Genomic DNA, 10,564 nt, shown 5'->3' on the forward strand with positions numbered 1-10,564 from the left:
GTAGGAAGAGTTTGGGTCATGACCTCTACACCCGGCCTGTAAAACAGGTAGGAAGAGTTTGGGTCATGACCTCTACGCCCGGCCTGTAAAACAGGTAGGAAGAGTTTGGGTCCTGACCTCTACGCCCGGCCTGTAAAACAGGTAGGAAGAGTTTGGGTCATGACCTCTACGCCCGGCCTGTAAAACAGGTAGGAAGAGTTTGGGTCATGACCTCTACGCCCGGCCTATATAACAGGTAGGAAGAGTTTGGGTCATGACCTCTACACCCGGCCTGTAAAACAGGTAGGAAGAGTTTGGGTCATGACCTCTACGCCCGGCCTGTAAAACAGGTAGGAAGAGTTTGGGTCATGACCTCTACGCCCGGCCTGTATAACAGGTAGGAAGAGTTTGGGTCATGACCTCTACGCCCGGCCTGTAAAACAGGTAGGAAGAGTTTGGGTCATGACCTCTACGCCCGGCCTGTAAAACAGGTAGGAAGAGTTTGGGTCCTGACCTCTACACCCGGCCTGTAAAACAGGTAGGAAGAGTTTGGGTCATGACCTCTACGCCCGGCCTGTAAAACAGGTAGGAAGAGTTTGGGTCATGACCTCTACGCCCGGCCTGTAAAACAGGTAGGAAGAGTTTGGGTCATGACCTCTACGCCCGGCCTGTAAAACAGGTAGGAAGAGTTTGGGTCCTGACCTCTACGCCCGGCCTGTAAAACAGGTAGGAAGAGTTTGGGTCATGACCTCTACGCCCGGCCTGTAAAACAGGTAGGAAGAGTTTGGGTCATGACCTCTACGCCCGGCCTGTAAAACAGGTAGGAAGAGTTTGGGTCATGACCTCTACGCCAGGCCTGTAAAACAGGTAGGAAGAGTTTGGGTCATGACCTCTACGCCCGACCTGTAAAACAGGTAGGAAGAGTTTGGGTCATGACCTCTACGCCTGGCCTGTAAAACAGGTAGGAAGAGTTTGGGTCCTGGCCTCTACACCCGGCCTGTAAAACAGGTAGGAAGAGTTTGGGTCCTGACCTCTACACCTGGCCTGTATAACAGGTAGGAAGAGTTTGGGTCCTGACCTCTACGCCCGGCCTGTATAACAGGTAGGAAGAGTTTGGGTCCTGACCTCTACGCCCGGCCTGTAAAACAGGTAGGAAGAGTTTGGGTCATGACCTCTACGCCCGGCCTGTAAAACAGGTAGGAAGAGTTTGGGTCCTGACCTCTACACCCGGCCTGTAAAACAGGTAGGAAAAGTTTGGGTTCTGACCTCTACACCCGGCCTGTAAAACAGGTAGGAAGAGTTTGGGTCCTGACCTCTACGCCTGGCCTGTAAAACAGGTAGGAAGAATTTGGGTCATGACCTCTACGCCCGGCCTGTAAAACAGGTAGGAAGAGTTTGGGTCATGACCTCTACGCCCGGCCTGTAAAACAGGTAGAAAGAGTTTGGGTCATGACCTCTACGCCCGGCCTGTAAAACAGGTAGGAAGAGTTTGGGTCCTGACCTCTACACCCGGCCTGTAAAACAGGTAGGAAGAGTTTGGGTCATGACCTCTACGCCCGGCCTGTAAAACAGGTAGGAAGAGTTTGGGTCATGACCTCTACGCCCGGCCTGTAAAACAGGTAGGAAGAGTTTGGGTCATGACCTCTACGCCCGGCCTTTAAAACAGGTAGGAAGAGTTTGGGTCATGACCTCTACGCCCGGCCTTTAAAACAGGTAGGAAGAGTTTGGGTCCTGACCTCTACACCCGGCCTGTAAAACAGGTAGGAAGAGTTTGGGTCATGACCTCTACGCCCGGCCTGTAAAACAGGTAGGAAGAGTTTGGGTCATGACCTCTACGCCCGGCCTTTAAAACAGGTTGTAAAACTGTAAAACATGTGGCAAAGTAATACAATGTTTGTCCTGAATACAGTGTTGTGTTTGGGGCAAATCCCATACAACACATTACTGAGTACCACTCCTCATATATTCAAGCATAGTGGTTGCTGCATCATGTTATGGGTATGCTTGTCATTGTAAGGGAATACCCCCCTGTATTGGACAAAAATGAATGGCATGTCATTGGCATCGGACAAACCATATACACATTGGCCAATACCACCCAATTCGGCGTTGATTCATCCAAAGTGTATTGCAAATGCCATATGGTAATTGCCAGTTGTAACACTTTAAAAATTCAACAGGGGGCAAATGCGCTCCACCGGGGTTTTTCATATTGGATATGTAACCCAAATTAATGTCCAAAAGTAAAATTTTGAAAAAATGAACTTTTTTTCAAAAACTTATCACCCCTTAAAAAAGTGCTTTCTGGACCGTTTTTCGAAATTCTTTCGATTTTTTTGTCAATTACACATGTGTAAGAACTGTATGAATATACTTTTGTCCAATTTTATTATCATAATTTTTTAAAAAAAATTTTATATGCGCATAAGGAATATGTTTTGTCCAATTCCAATATGATTTCATAGGAAGTCAAAAGTCAAAAATGTCAAAATTTTGTAAAAACTTCACACACCCATAAAAAGTGCTTTCTGGACCGTTTTTCGAAATTCTTTCGATTTTTGTCAATTACACATGTGTAAGAACTGTATGAATATACTTTTGTCCAATTTTATTATCATAATTTTTTTTTTTTTTACATTTATATGTTTTTTTCCAAATTAGGAAGTCAAAAGTCAAAAGTCAAAAATGTCAAAATTTTGTTTCACACACCCTTAAAAAGTGCTTTCTGGACCGTTTTTTGAAATTCTTTCATTTTTTTGTCAATTACACATGTGTAAGAACTGTATGAATATACTTTTGTCCAATTTTATTATCATATTTTTTTATATATTTTTTTAAATTGTGCATAAGGATTTTTGTGGGCCAAATGACGTAAGAAATTTGACATGCTCAAAATCCTGCAGAAATGCAAAATTGACTGGCCTGATGAACTCGGGATGGCCGGGCAGTGATAGTTGTTCCTTTCCATCACTCGTTGTGTTGACTTCATCATGTCCATTTTGTGATGTTTTTCACTATATAATCATATTGCAAGTGCACGTGCATTTGCAATATGTTTCAATGTGCATTTACCATATGAAATTTGACCTTGCTCAAAAATGCAAAATTGACTGGTCTGATGAACACAGGATGGCCGAGCAGTGATAGTTGTACATTTCCATCACTCGTTGTGTTGATTTCATCATCTCCGTTAGGTGATGTTTTTACACTATAGAATCATATTGCAAATGCACGTGCATTGTTGTGCAACTGGTAACCCAAAAATAAAAATATGGTTGTAAATGCATTTACCGGTCATTCTGATATTAATGCTCGCTATGGGAACACAGGATGGCCGGGCAGTGATAGTTGTACATTTCCATCACTCGTTGTGTTGATTTCATCATGTCCATTAGGTGATGTTTTTACACTATAGAATCATATTGCAAGTGCGCGCATTTGCAATATGTTTCAATGTGCATTTACCATATGAAATTTGACATGCTCAAAAATGCAAAATTGACTGGTCTGATGGACACAGGATGGCCGAGCAGTGATAGTTGTACATTTCCATCACTCGTTGTGTTGATTTCATCATGTCCATTAGGTGATGTTTTTCACTATAGAATCATATTGCAAGTGCACGCGCATTTGCAATATGTTTCAATGTGCATTTACCATATGAAATTTGACATGCTCAAAAATGCAAAATTGACTGGTCTGATGAACACAGGATGGCTGAGCAGTGATAGTTGTACATTTCCATCACCTGTTGTGTTGATTTCATCATGTCCATTTGTTTATGTTTTCTCACTTTTGCAAAGTCACTGTGCATTTGCAATATGGTTCAATGGGCAGGTACCATCACGAATTTGTCATGCTATAAAAATCCTGCAGGAATGTGAAATTGACTGGTCTGATGAACACAGGATGGCCGAGCAGTGATAGTTGTACATTTCCATCACTTGTTGTGTTGATTTCATCATGTCCATTAGGTGATGTTTTTCACTATAGAATCATATTGCAAATGCACGTGCATTGTTGTGCAACTGGTAACCCAAAAATAAAAATATGGTTGTAAATGCATTTACCGGTCATTCTGATATTAATGCTCGCTATGGGAACACAGGATGGCCGGGCAGTGATAGTTGTACATTTCCATCACTCGTTGTGTTGATTTCATCATGTCCATTAGGTGATGTTTTTACACTATAGAATCATATTGCAAGTGCGTGCGCATTTGCAATATGTTTCAATGTGCATTTACCATATGAAATTTGACATGCTCAAAAATGCAAAATTGACTGGTCTGATGGACACAGGATGGCCGAGCAGTGATAGTTGTACATTTCCATCACTCGTTGTGTTGATTTCATCATGTCCATTAGGTGATGTTTTTACACTATAGAATCATATTGCAAGTGCGCGCGCATTTGCAATATGTTTCAATGTGCATTTACCATATGAAATTTGACATGCTCAAAAATGCAAAATTGACTGGTCTGATGAACACAGGATGGCTGAGCAGTGATAGTTGTACATTTCCATCACTCGTTGTGTTGATTTCATCATGTCCATTTGTTTATGTTTTTTCACTTTTGCAAAGTCACTGTGCATTTGCAATATGGTTCAATGGGCAGGTACCATAAACGAATTTGTCATGCTATAAAAATCCTGCAGGAATGTGAATTGACTGGCCCGATGAACTCGGGATAGCTGGGCAGTGATTCTGGTTCATCTCCATGGCTCGTTAGGGTTGATTTCAGAATGTCACTTTTGGTGATGGTCCCTCTCCGTTTAAACATATTGCTAATGTACAAAAGTCAACTAGCAAGTCAGTGTCCATCAGTCAATTAGATGTCATTTTGACACCAAACTGATACCAATTGACACCAAACCCACTTTTTCCAACTCATTTAGAAGCCAACTATCATATATGTCAGAGCAGGCCCATAATTCACAGCGCCTTTAGTTTAAAACATAATAAAAACGTAAAACACATAGTTACGTTCTAGCTGCGGATGTCCAGGTCAGACATTATGTGAAGGCCTATGTGAGGCGACCCCAATCCCGAGTTTCGGCTCGATAGGTCCTTCGGTGCCCGAGTAAAACCCTAATTGGTGCTGAAAATCCACTTTTTTCCATGCCTTGCTATGGGGTCCTTGAATGAGCTATCGGACCGAAACGTTGGGGTCCGTCTCTATGGGCCGAGCCGGTTCCAATGCACCTAGTCTTGTGTCTCTGAGACTTTTCTAAATGTCGCCATTTTCGTAATGGTCAAAATGAATTGAAATCATTGCAAATGTACGAGGCTATTTCTCGGTCCGAGAACCTTCTAGAGCCACCTAACTCACCACGCACTATCGACCCGAGGTCTAGAACAGGTTTCTAAAGTTTCGGAACTCTAGGTCTGACGGTTCTTTTTTAGCTCGAACAAAGCTAACTATTGGAGGCACTGTCTGTCTCTACAACCCCCAATACGTCCCTCCTTCCAAGTTGTGTGTCTGTGTGATTTAGTTTTCCTTTGAAATTTTATGGGAAAAATGACTGATTTACAGTTCATGGGGGTTGCCTAATCACACATATGAAGTTTTGGACAGATCTGACTTTTTTAACCCTCGAAACAGCCCCTGAGACACCAATTAAGGCACTTCCGGTTGGCACAGGAAGCTATAAGTCAACACATATCCTCACTGGGCTATGCTTTTACAGAATCCTGTGTTTTAAGTCCTTACGTTAAGAATTGACTGATTTACACAGGGTTGAATGCACTATGTCTATCAAACTGCAGGCAGGTAATGGAAAAACACTTTTAGGGTGATTTTAACCACTTCCGGTTGGTCCAGGAAGCCTAGAATCAACACAGGTAGACCTCATACTGGCCTGATGGACTGTTATCAAAGACAGGTTCATACGGCATTCATAACCCATATAGACTTCAGGTTGAATTTAGGGGTGCAGGCAATGTATTCCTATGGGGAGAGAAGTCAATGCAAACTATTTGAAGTAAACACCTTCTTTTAACTATTAAGGGTTAATGCCACACGGTCAAGGTTAGGCTTGCACGGATCGGAAGGACCTTAGGAACGTACCTGAGGTCGAATATGCTTCTCACCCTAACGGTTCTCTCACTGTCACCCAAAAGCAAATGACCTTGGGGCAGGCTTCATTTTGGGCCTACTTTTCTAATGGTCTGATGGACCGAGCGAGCTACGGTCAAGCAGGATATCTCGTAATTTCGGCACGGCCTAGACATTATGTTTATGCCATTGCCTGCTCTCTGTGTCTTTAAGAACCATGTTTTTCACTCCAGAATGCTGTGTGTGCGTGTGAGAGCTTTTCTTTGACATCTGCTGGGAGAAATGACTGATTTACAGTTCATGAGGGTTACCTAGTCACACATATGAAGTTTTGAAAAGATCTGACCTTTTTAACCCATGGAAACTGCCACTGTGACACTATTAAAGGCACTTCCGGTTGGCCACAGGAAGCTATAAATAAACTCATATCATGATTGGGGTATGCCTTTACAGAATCCGAGTTTTAAGTCTTTACGTTAAGAACTGAGTTATTTACGGAGGGTTTAGTGAGTGTGTGTTATTTCAGAAAATCATAGAAAATCACAGAAATCTCGCAGAGCTCCGCAGCACACTTTAAAAAGATTCGTAAGAACAACCTGCAACTGGATCTGTAACCGTTGAAAAAAAAAAAACACCTATCCGTGAACATCACCAAGGTGTCGTTGTACGATTTCTCTTAAATGACGATAGATAAATGGCTGGTTCTTTTTTTATTGACACCGGAGGCTCCTTGACTTTGACGTGAAGTGGAAAAATAATTTCTCTATTTTCATTTTGGACCTTTAATCCCAGATAAATGGCCATAACTCAAAAACCGTTGAGGCCTAGACGCCATCTTGTTCGGGGCCAACTGCCCATTATGCCGCCCCTACGCTCACCGAGTTTCGGCTTCTAAATATTTTCAGTTTTCGAGATAAGGCCCCGTCGTGAATCGTGATGTTTTGTAGCAATAGCCATATGATTGCTTATGCCCTCTTGTGGGAATTTCCGGGACATGGGAAAAATGACATAAATCTTATTATTTTTGTAAAACGGAAACCGAATGTCCGACAACGTTCATTTGATGACTTCCTGGTAGGTCCGGCCCTGCCGCTCGGCCCGACGCCGTCCGCGAATTTTACAAACGATTTCGGACGTCTAGTAAGGGACCGTACATTTGCAATATGGACTTTCTCACTAACCATACAGGTACTGCCGAATTCTTCCCTTAAGGTATGTTAAGGACTGGGGAGTTTTACAGGATTAAAATAAAATGGAATGGAGCTAAGCACAGGCACAATCCTAGAGGGAAGTCTGGTTCAGTTTGCTTTCCACCAGACACTGGGAGATGAATTCACCTTTCAGCAGGACAATAACCTGGTTCAGTCTGCTTCCCACCAGACACTGGGAGATGAATTCACCTTTCAGCAGGTCAATAACCTAAAACACATCTACACTGGGAGATGAAGTCACCTTTCAGCAGGACAATAACCTAAAACACATCTACACTGGGAGATGAATTCACCTTTCAGCAGGACAATAACCTAGAACACATCTACACTGGGAGATGAATTCACCTTTCAGCAGGACAATAACCTAGAACACATCTACACTGGGAGATGAATTCACCTTTCAGCAGGTCAATAACCTAAAACACATCTACACTGGGAGATGAATTCACCTTTCAGCAGGTCAATAACCTAAAACACAAGGCCACATCTACACTGGGAGATGAATTCACCTTTCAGCAGGTCAATATGGCACCACAACAAACCTGCCAAGAGAGGGCAGCCCACCAAAACCCAGGCAAGGAGGGCATTAATCAGAGAGGCAACACAGAGACCAAAGACCCTGAAGTGGCTGTGGGAAAAAAGAAGCCATTGCTTAAAGAAAGAAATACACTAAAGGTGTTCGACAAAAGGCACGTGGGAGACTCCCCAAACATATGGAAGAAGGTACTGTGGGAGACTCCCCAAACATATGGAAGAAGGTACTGTGGGAGACTCCCCAAACATATGGAAGAAGGTACTGTGGGAGACTCCCCAAACATATGGAAGAAGGTACTGTGGGAGACTCTCCAAACATATGGAAGAAGGTACTGTGGGAGACTCCCCAAACATATGGAAGAAGGTACTGTGGGAGACTCCCCAAACATATGGAAGAAGGTACTGTGGAGACTCCCCAAACATATGGAAGAAGGTACTGTGGGAGACTCCCAAACATATGGAAGAAGGTACTGTGGGAGACTCCCAAACATATGGAAGAAGGTACTGTGGGAGACTCCCCAAACATATGGAAGAAGGTACTGTGGGAGACTCCCCAAACATATGGAAGAAGGTACTGTGGGAGACTCCCCAAACATATGGAAGAAGGTACTGTGGGAGACTCCCCAAACATATGGAAGAAGGTACTGTGGGAGACTCCCCAAACATATGGAAGAAGGTACTGTGGGAGACTCCCCAAACATATGGAAGAAGGTACTCTGGTCAGATGAGACTAAAATTCAGCTTTTTATGCCATCAAGGAAAACACTATGTCTGGCGCAAACCCAAAACCTCTCATCACAGTGAAGCATGGTGGTGGCAGCATCATGCTGTGGGGATGTTTTTAATCGGCAGGGACAGGGAAACTGGTCAGAATTGAAGGAATGATGGATGTTGCTAAATACAGGGAAATTCTTGAGGGAAACCTCTTTCAGTCTTCCAGAGATTTGAGACTGGGACAGAGGTTCACCTTCCAGCAGGACAATGACCCTAAGCATACTGCTAAAGCAACACTCGACTGGTTTAAAGGAGAAACATTTAAATATCTTGGAATGGCCTAATCAAAGCCCAGACCTCAATCCAATTGAGAATCTGTGGTATGACTTAAAGATTGCTGTACACCAGCGGAACCCATCCAACTTGAAGGAGCTGGAGCAGTTTTGCCTTGAAGAATCGGCAAAAATCCCAGTGGCTGGAAGTGCCAAGCTTATAGAGACATACCCCAGGAGACTTGCAGCTGTAATTGCTGTAAAAAGTGGCTCTACAAAGTATTGCCTTTGTGGGGGGGTTAATATTTATGCTCAAGTTCAGTTTTTTTTTGGCTGTCTTGTTTGTTTCACAATAAACTATATTTTGCATCTTCAGGCATATTGTGTAAATCAAATGATACAAAACCCCCGAAAAATCCATTTTAATTCCAGGTTGTAAAGGCAACAAAATAGTTAAAATGCCAAGGGGGGGGGTTGAGTACTCCGTAAGCCGCTGTAGGCGGTTGGGGCGTTGACAGTGCTGCTGCAGCCTTTAAGGACCAACCAACCCGTAACCCCATAACAGGCTCTGAATTAAAGATACTCTTTAAAAAGATATGCCTCTGTCTGAGAGGAACGAGCCAAGGGCTTAGAGGGTTTCAGACTGGGGTGGAGGTGACAGCATCATGACAGGACAGAGTGTCTGAGAGGAACGAGCCAAGGGGGGGTTGAATACTCCGTAACAGCAGCTCTGAATGGCAATTCAACTGTCTTCTCTTTAAACGCTGAATGGCAATTCAACTCTTCTCTTTAAACTCTGAATGGCAATTCAACTGTCTTCTCTTTAAACCCTGAATGGCAATTCAACTGTCTTCTCTTTAAACCCTGAATTGCAATTCAACTGTCTTCTCTTAAAACCCTGAATGGCAATTCAACTGTCTTCTCTTTAAACTCTGAATGGCAATTCAACTGTCTTCTCTTTAAACCCTGAATGGCAATTCAACTGTCTTCTCTTTAAACTCTGAATGGCAATTCAACTGTCTTCTCTTTAAACTCTGAATGGCAATTCAACTGTCTTCTCTGTAAACCCTGAATGGCAATTCAACTGTCTTCTCTTTAAACCCTGAATGGCAATTCAACTGTCTTCTCTTTAAACCCTGAATGGCAATTCAACTGTCTTCTCTTTAAACTCTGAATAGCAATTCAACTGTCTTCTCTTTAAACTCTGAATGGCAATTCAACTGTCTTCTCTTTAAACCCTGAATGGCAATTCAACTGTCTTCTCTTGAAACTCTGAATGGCAATTCAACTGTCTTCTCTTTAAACTCTGAATGGCAATTCAACTGTCTTCTCTGTAAACCCTGAATGGCAATTCAACTGTCTTCTCTTTAAACCCTGAATGGCAATTCAACTGTCTTCTCTGTAAACCCTGAATGGCAATTCAACTGTCTTCTCTGTAAACCCTGAATGGCAATTCAACTGTCTTCTCTTTAAACTCTGAATGGCAATTCAACTGTCTTCTCTGTAAACCCTGAATGGCAATTCAACTGTCTTCTTTTTAAACTCTGAATGGCAATTCAACTGTCTTCTCTTTAAACTCTGAATGGCAATTCAACTGTCTTCTCTGTAAACTCTGAATGGCAATTCAACTGTCTTCTCTGTAAACCCTGAATGGCAATTCAACTGTCTTCTCTTTAAACCCTGAATGGCAATTCAACTGTCTTCTCTTTAAACTCTGAATGGCAATTCAACTGTCTTCTCTTAAAACCCTGAATGGCAATTCAACTGTCTTCTCTTTAAACTCTGAATGGCAATT

The 10,564-nt window shown here is 42.8% G+C and overlaps 1 long non-coding RNA gene across 1 annotated transcript; it reads left to right on the top strand.

Moving 5' to 3' along the window:
* Window positions 1–7,938: 7,938 nt before the first annotated feature.
* Window positions 7,939–8,512, top strand: LOC127919281 (uncharacterized). The gene is made up of 3 exons (XR_008102424.1): window positions 7,939–8,077; window positions 8,113–8,182; window positions 8,285–8,512. It is a non-coding gene; the product is annotated as an uncharacterized LOC127919281 (long non-coding RNA).
* Window positions 8,513–10,564: the final 2,052 nt, after the last annotated feature.

The sequence above is a fragment of the Oncorhynchus keta genome, unplaced genomic scaffold (assembly GCF_023373465.1).
Source record: "Oncorhynchus keta strain PuntledgeMale-10-30-2019 unplaced genomic scaffold, Oket_V2 Un_contig_16229_pilon_pilon, whole genome shotgun sequence".
Taxonomy (NCBI): Eukaryota; Metazoa; Chordata; class Actinopteri; order Salmoniformes; family Salmonidae; genus Oncorhynchus; species Oncorhynchus keta.